We start from the raw sequence: 8,236 nt of genomic DNA, 5'->3' as shown, positions 1-8,236 counted from the left end.
ATGTCCACATCATTGATGAAGATGCTAAACAGTATAGGCCCTAGGACAGAGCCTTGAGGGACCCCACTGGTGACCGTGTACCAAGATGATTGGCTTCTGTCAACAACCACCCTCTGGGTCCTACTGCGGAGCTAATTCCCTAGCCAGCAGATCATGGTGAGGTTGAGGCCACAGTTAACCAGTTTAGCCAAGAGGTGATCATGGGATACCAGATCGAAGGCTTTTTTGAAGTCGAGATATATGACATCAATCTCTTCCCCCTTGTCCAGGTGATAGGTCACCTGGTCATAAAAGGAAATGAGATTGGTCAAGCAAGACCTACCCACAACAAACCCATGCTGGGTATCCCTCAGGATATTGCTGTCAGCTAGTCTGTTAAGGATGGCCTCTTGGATAATCTTTTCCAAGACCTTTCCCAGGATAGAGGTCAGGCTGCTGGGCCTTTAGTTTGCCAGATCTACATTCCTCCCTTTCTTGAGGATAGGCATGACATTGGCCTTCTTCCAATCTTCAGGCACTGCACCAGGAGTTCTCAAATATCTGTGCCAGGGGCTGAGCTGTGATGCTTGCCAGCTCCTTGAGTACCCTTGGGTGTAAACTGTCAGGGCTGGCTGACTTGAAGGTATTCAGCCTGTCAAGGTGTTCCTTCACAGGGTCAGCTTCGATGGAGGGCAAGGAATCTCCCTCACTCGGGCCTCCCTGACCCACAGTGGGCAGGGGCGTCCCATGGGACTGGTGAAAAACTGACGCAAAGTACCCATTTAGGAAGTTTGCTTTTTCCTGGGCATCGCTTGTCAGTTGTCCCATCTGGTTTAGCAGGGGGCCAGTGTTGCCCTTGCTTTTCCTCTGGCTCCCCACATCTAAAAAAGGACTTTCTATTGTCCTTGATATTTGTAGCTAGCTGGAGTTCCATTGCAGCCTTGACTTCCTTGGTTCGCTCCCTGCAGGTCCAGACCAGTGCTGAGTACTCCTCCTTGGAGGTGGATCCAGTCTTCCATCCTTTGTAGGTCTTCCTTTTAAGACGCAGGAGGTCCACCAGTTCCCTGGAGAGCCAAGGGGGCTGCTGTCGCCTTTTGCTGCCTATCCTCCGAGACGGGATGAACTTTGCTTGTGCATCCAGAATTACTCCCTTGAGGAGCAACCACTCATTCTGAACTCCCCTCCCCTTTGGGCTGTGGCCCTTTAGGGCCTCACTGACAAGCCTCCTTAGCTTGTCAAAGTCAGCTTTCCTGAAGTTGAGGACTTCTGTATTACTGACTGACTTGCCAGCTTTACAGCAGATGGTGAAGGTGATCAGCTCGTGGTCACTGTCACCCAGCTTCCCTTCGATCGTTAGGTCACTGATTAGGTCATCCCCAGTTGCCAGTATGAGGTCGAGCAGCACTTTACCTCTTGTTGGCGTGTAGACTTCCTGCATCAGAAAAAGGTCATCCATGCATGAGAGAAAGCTTTGCGACCGCTCGGATTTGGCTGAGCGCTCCTCCCATTAGATGTCTGGGTAGTTACCTGCATCCAGCTGCTGAATCTGCTGCTATGACCCTGACTGGTTGCTTGCTGGCTTTGTGTGAGTGTGTGAGGCCTGGCAGCAGCAGGGGGAATGGGGGACATTTTCCCCTAGCACACAGGCAGGCAGCAGTGAGGGGGAGGGGCCACTTTCCACCCAGTGTTTACAGCCAAGCAGGCAGTAGTGATTAATGCGCATTAAAAAATCAACATGTTAATTTGTTTTTGCATTTAATTGCACCCATTAATGGCGATTAATTGACAGCCCTAATTAATAGTATTTTGGACAGGGGTGGGAAATTCTAAAGCATAAGCAAGAGAGATTCCCTGATTTTGGAGACTGGTTAGTTGGCTTGGAAATGTTTTTTTCTTCTGGATTAATAATCGCTCTATCATACAGTTTGTAAGGATTTCCACTATGCTATCAGGACTGAATTGGCTAAGTGGATTTGTAATATGGTATATCTTTGGGTGACCATTTGAAAACCAGACCATAAAAGTAGTGAGAGAAAATTTATAACAATCTGATGTCTGGCTTGTGGTCTTTCAAGCTGATCAAAAAATGAATACAGTGTTGACATGCTGACTAGAATTATTCATGGGTGTATGCTTTTAAGGCCCTTGGCAGATGGTACACTTTAGATGCGATTAGTTTATTAATTACATCTTTAATAGTAACCTGGCCACATGTTTAGGATATTAATGGTTCCACAAAAAAGGATACTAGGCTAAAAATATTACACAAATCACGTATTTTTGTGGCTGGTTTCCATCACACTTCAAACTAAACATGTGGCAGGATTAGGACTGCACTGGGGTCTTCAACTCACTCAGTGGGGCCCTGGTGTGGTACCCACTGACCAACAATCAGCTGATTGTTGGCTGGATCCAGGACTGAACCAGGGCTATAACTGGCCACCATATGGTCACTGCCCACTGACAATCCACTGATTGTTGGCTGGATCTGGAACTGCTCTGGGACTTGTATTGGCTCCAGTGCAGCCTTTGTCAGCTGATGATCAGCTGATTGTTGGCTGGACCTGGGGACAGTACCAGGACCAGTTTGAGTCCTGGTGCAGTCCTGGAGCCAGCTGGCAATCAGCTAATTGTCAGGCATTTGGCTTTCAACTTGTTGGTGCTGGGGGAGACCAGGAGCATGATCCTTGGTGTCTGCTGCATTAGCAAGTAGGGCCCAATTGGGCTCTGAGCCCTGATTACAAAATCAGGTGCAACTGTCAGGATTTGGGATCAGATCCTGTTGCATCTTTAAATTAATGTATGTCAGTGGCATACAGTCCTGTTTAGAGATTTGGTTAAAAATCTGGAGGAGGGAGCAGATCTTATATCAAGAATGGTCACAGGTAAATGAGAGGAATAGAGAATAGTAGCTTATGAGATGCTTCAGGACAGTTCAGAAAGCGAATGAGAAAAATGGTCAAAGGTTTGGTAGACTTCTTAAAGCAAGGAGAAAGTATTGTTTGGGAAATGTGTGTAAATCTCTTGAGTTAGATCCATTTTGAATTGAAAGATGAAAGATGTAGTGATAATGTGTTGCTCTGAAAAAAGGTTGATGTTAGAACGATTCTTTGGTTTTACTCTAAGAAACAAAAGCAAATGCACAACAGGAGGCGAGTCTGTCGCTCGGAGACCATTCCACTGATATCAAGAGATTTTAGTGAATGTGCTTAGCCTCCTGAGTCCTTTGCCCTAACTGTGTATATGTTTGCTAGACAGAGAACTGAGGGACTATGAAGTCTACTGTTTTGTTTTGCCATTACAATAATTATAACCCTAACTAAGAGATCAGCATGTTATAAATGTATCTGTATTAGGTTCAGTGAACGTTTTTGCATATACTTTTTGTCAAACTCACTCTTTCCCCCGGACCCTGTGATGGCAGGCAGATGGCAGCAGCACAGCCGTTACTCATTTCCTTATCACCAAAGGTTGTCCCCAATAGGGTCCCACAGGCCCAGACTCTTTGCCTCTGCTTGAACTGCTTCTGAATTCTTGGGCCTATTGGAAACTCTGCAGGTTGGAGAAAATGGCTCTGTGGGCTACATACAGTCTGGCAAACCTGCAATTGACTCTGTTGTTGCACTGGTAAGGCAGTGGCAGTGCCCTCATTTCCCCCAGCTTTTACATATAGGGTGTTTTTGGTGTTTCAGACTGTGTTCCTTAAACTTATGGGTGAAGGTTTCAAGTGGTGCTTTAGAGGAATCCTTCAGTTAATGAGTGCCTGTAAATGCAAAGGAGTGAGCTTCATGGCCCAGGAGACTCCTTACAGTCTTACGTGCTGTTGAAAATAGGAATGGTGTTAAACTTGTTGAAGGATGTATTAGTGAATATTATATAGAACAGATGCCAAGGACACCTGAGTTAGTTTGTGGCTGAGTTGGGAACTATCTGTCTGACCTTTACCATGCACCTCAGTTCCCCATCTGTAGAATAAGGGTAATTCTTTCTCTCCATAGACAAATTGTGAAGATAAAACTCTCCAGTGATTTATGAGACTCTCGGGGCAGAAATCCTTTTCAGTTTAAGTACCTAAATGGCAGTTACCCAGCTATGTAACTGCTGTTTGAAGCAATTATGCTGTTTTATTTCACATGCAGTATGGACATGTAACAACTTGTGCACGTGCTTGCTGGTACTGGGAGCTGTGCCAGTAATGCACAGGGAGGGGCAGGTATGCTTGGGGAGGGGACTATCAGGTCTGAAAAAGGATTTGGTTAGTCTGGGTGGGGAGTTGGCAGGATCAGGAGGGCTGGTAGGTCCATGTGGGGGGTGTTGTCCATTGGGGGTAAAAAAAATAGTCCAGTCAGGGTGGCTGGGGTAGGAAAAGCACAGCCTCTGGGCTGCTGTGAGCTGGACTTTCCTAGTCCCAGGTCTGTGATCTGAATATGTACACACATTTAGTTAAATTGGGGACATGGGTTAGCTCAATATATGTAGTGCACTTTCTCAAGTGAATTAAGTTAGGTCAGGCTGATCATTTTTTCCCTGATCTAAACTCCCCAAGTGTAGGTACAGTTCAGCACTTAGATCAGCCTTACCTTAGTTAGGTTGATCTAAGTATAATGTCTGCACATACCCTGAGTGTCCACATAGCTACTGAGCATGCACAGTAGACTCTGCTGTGGCAAGGCAAGCACATAGCTCTGTATGTATGTCCCCAAATTGTGGTGTGGTTTAAAAAAAAAAAAAAAAAGGGAGGAGAGTACCCTTTGGGCCAGGTACAGACATTACACTTTTACCAGTATTAGTGATCAGATGCCAGTTGATACCTATAAAAGAACAGAAGTTTGGAACACAGACTGGTTTAAAAATGGTGGAGCCCAATCTAAAATTTGCCCCCCACCTCAAGGACAAATGGGTATTTTGTTCATTAATAATCTAAAATACACCACTTACAGAAAACCACGTAACTTAGGTCAATTCTGCCTTGGGCTTTTTGAATGTCTCTACCTAGCCAGCCCAGTGGTCTGTTTATTAGGGCACATGTCCAACAAGTGGGAGACTTGCTTAGGAAGTTGCATGGGGAGGGATGCCCATGGTATTTTTGATCTAGCGAGAATTGGTAACAATTAGCAGAAAAGAGGTGGCAGCACAGGTTTCATTGCAGTTATGAAGGGATGCTGTGTATACTAGTTACCAGCTGTTGCTGAAGTTCGTGTTTCTGAGGCTTCGCTAAAATCGTTACCTATACTAGCTAGGGTTAAGATCAGCATGAACAGTCACACCTTTGATTACAGTGTAGACCCATCTTTGATGTGGTATATCAAAATAATTCCGGGGATAATATACCTTCATTGAATTACTAAACAGAGTGGAATTACAACCGACAGGATATTTTAGTTGGGCTACTGAAAAAACTGAAATTATACCTGCAGCTGGTTTCTCCTTTCTCATTTAATTTGCTAAACATGTTTTATAGCAACAATCTTCTGCCATATCTTTGTCAACAAAGTGAAATCATAGATTTGCCTTTGCCTAGAAAAGGTTAACAATGCCTGCAGACAGATAATATCACTAGAAACTGACAACTGAAATTGGTATTTCCAGGACATAGGGCTCTTAAGATAATCAGTGAAAAATAATAACATGAGTAATTCCAAGTGAAATTGTGATTATTTATAGTGTGTATAGTAGGAATCAATGAGGAACACACACACAGCCATTGCATACAGAAACCTAATTTCACATTGATTTTTGTTGATCCAAGTATGGTTCACAATTGAAGGATAAACTTGTATAATATAGCTTTACACATACATAAAAATCTGTTGGTGGTTTGGCATGCGTTGTTGGTGTCACAAGAGCAGTAAACTTGTTGAGTTAATAAGAGTATGCATTGAATATTGTAGACAGTTACAGATGGTGGTGATTGTACAGCAGTTCTCAGTGAATTTCAACAGAGTGATGCAATCGAAGGGAAAGTACTCTACAGACCACCAAAGATGATCTAACTGAATGTCAAACAAACCACTCGCTAAATTTTCCTAATTCCTTTGCTGTATATGGGTCTACTAAGACTCTTTTATTTTGTTCTGGCAGCTGTAGAATTTTTATGCTGAGATACATGTTGTTACTCAGAGAATTTGAGCTATGCTAGTACACAATTCCTAGAAAAAGCTCTGCTTTGCCTTGTAACATGATGGTGTTCCAGAGGTACATAAAGATTTTTTGCCTCATATGCAGGCATTGTTATTTAACAGACACAAAAATCTTCATGGCATGCACTGATTATCAGTCTAAATGACCTGGGATACATTTTCTCTACTGTCAAATAGATCTGGTATTGTAGATCATCATGACATTGCTGTAGCCTTAAAAATAATTTGATGGCTGAATTAGGGAGAATTCTTTTGGCAGGGAAGAGGAAACAATGTGACTAAGAACTAATAAGATGCCTCTGTGGAGACTATTACAACAACAAGATGAGATACTAGAGTTCTCTAGAATATCACCTGTTCTACAGGGGATTTCCTGGGCCTGCAGGATGATTACTATGGAATAACATTTAATTCCTCACTAGGGACACATCTACTTCTCTAGAAGCAGGTTTAGTAATTTCTACCCACCAGCAGATAGAAGAATGTCGAGGGAGGCATCTTTGTCCTATTGCAGCTGGATCACTGGCAATTCAGGCCAGAAGGAGAACATGCAGACAAGAGCTGAACTCTGTATCCTGGTGGTTAGGACATTCAGTTGGTAAGTGAGAGACAGAACTGGATTCTGGTCCTTGTTCTCAAGAATGTATATGTATTCTACAAACAATCCTAGGAGTTGGGATGAGAATGCAGGTCTCCTCCTTTGCTAGCTGAGTTTGCTAACTGCTAGGCTTCAGTTAGGTGCCATTATGTTTATTCTTCCCTATGACTCTTGGCCATGTGGTATCCCAGCTTCAGCAGGAAAGATGAAGGGTGTCCCTACATAGTGTATTCTGTACCCTGGTGGCAAGGGTATTCTTGTGGGAAGTAATGTAGTTTTGAATCTTAGCTCAGCCTGAGGTTATGTTAAAACACTGATCCCCTACTGAGTGCTTTGTCCACTAGACATTATGTAGCCAAGTTGCCTCTGTGCCTGCCCAGCTTGCCTGCTCTCAGGGGCAGGGTAGATGGCTCAGATTATGGGCAGTGGGGGTCTAATAGAGTCTCATCAGGCCTGTCAGCCTCTGCCCCCCCCGCAATTTGGTTCCCTGCTACTTGCATCCCCTGGATTGGTCAAGCCCCACCATCCCCATTGGCCCAGATCAGACTCATCACTGACTTCCCACCGCCTGCCCCCCTCCATTCCCTTCACCCCTGGGGCTTCTTCCCTGTTTCTTGGGTCTCCCCACCCCCTGGTGCTCATGGCTCACTCCTGCCTCCATGTCTCCTGGCTCACTGGCAGCTTCTGGGGGTGTCCTGGAGGGGGAAGCAGGGAAGCGGAACCCACCTACTGCCGAGCCGCAGCTGCTCCCTGGATTGAGACCAGAACAGAGAATAGCAATGGCCACAGCTGCAGGTGGGTTCTCCTTCCCTGCTTGCACCCTGGGACAGTGAGCTCAGCCCAGGGAGCAGCTGTGGCTCAGTGGCAGCAGCAGGCAGGTTCTGTCCCTGCTTGCTCCCCCAGGACAGCACCAGCAGCCACAGGTGAGCCATGAAGTCCGGTGGGGAGAGAGGGGGTGGGCAGAGGGGGAGCTCTAGAGGTAGTAGCGGGGAGAGAGGGAGTTCCAAGGGGCAGGGGAGGAGCTCTGGGAAAGTGGTGGGATGGGGAGTCCCAGGGGCTGGAAAGTGCTTGGAATGGGAGGGAAGGGGGTAGATTCTTACCTTTAGATGCTCCCCTGCTGCCCCCACTGTCACTGTGGGGGAAGATAGTGGCCTGGAGTAGTGCCTCTTGGGATGTTGGAGGACTGTTCCAATTGGTTTTGGGCTGGTGGAGTGGTCTCATATGACTGCAACCCAAACTACCCAAAATGAGTTAAAGATAATCCTCGATGGAAGAGGATTATCTCTAAACCACTTGGAGGACCCTTAGCACATTTCCCTGCCCTAATGCGTAGACATACCTGTTTTAAGGACCATTAATGTGTATTTAAATTGTTGTGTACCAACACCTTACATCTCTCCTATAGGAGAAGCAAGGCACTGAAGTTTGGGGCATTCTAATACCCAAGTAGAGGCACCTGTGTGACCAAACTGGGTCTGATCCTTCATGGTTTCATAGATTTAGGGTCGGAAGGGACCTA

This window comes from Gavialis gangeticus, unplaced genomic scaffold (assembly GCF_001723915.1).
Source record: "Gavialis gangeticus isolate Ggan-Ray unplaced genomic scaffold, GavGan_comp1, whole genome shotgun sequence".
NCBI classification, from domain to species: domain Eukaryota; kingdom Metazoa; phylum Chordata; order Crocodylia; family Gavialidae; genus Gavialis; species Gavialis gangeticus.
The sequence above is the reverse complement of the archived record's forward strand: the minus strand, read 5'-3'. Positions refer to the sequence as shown.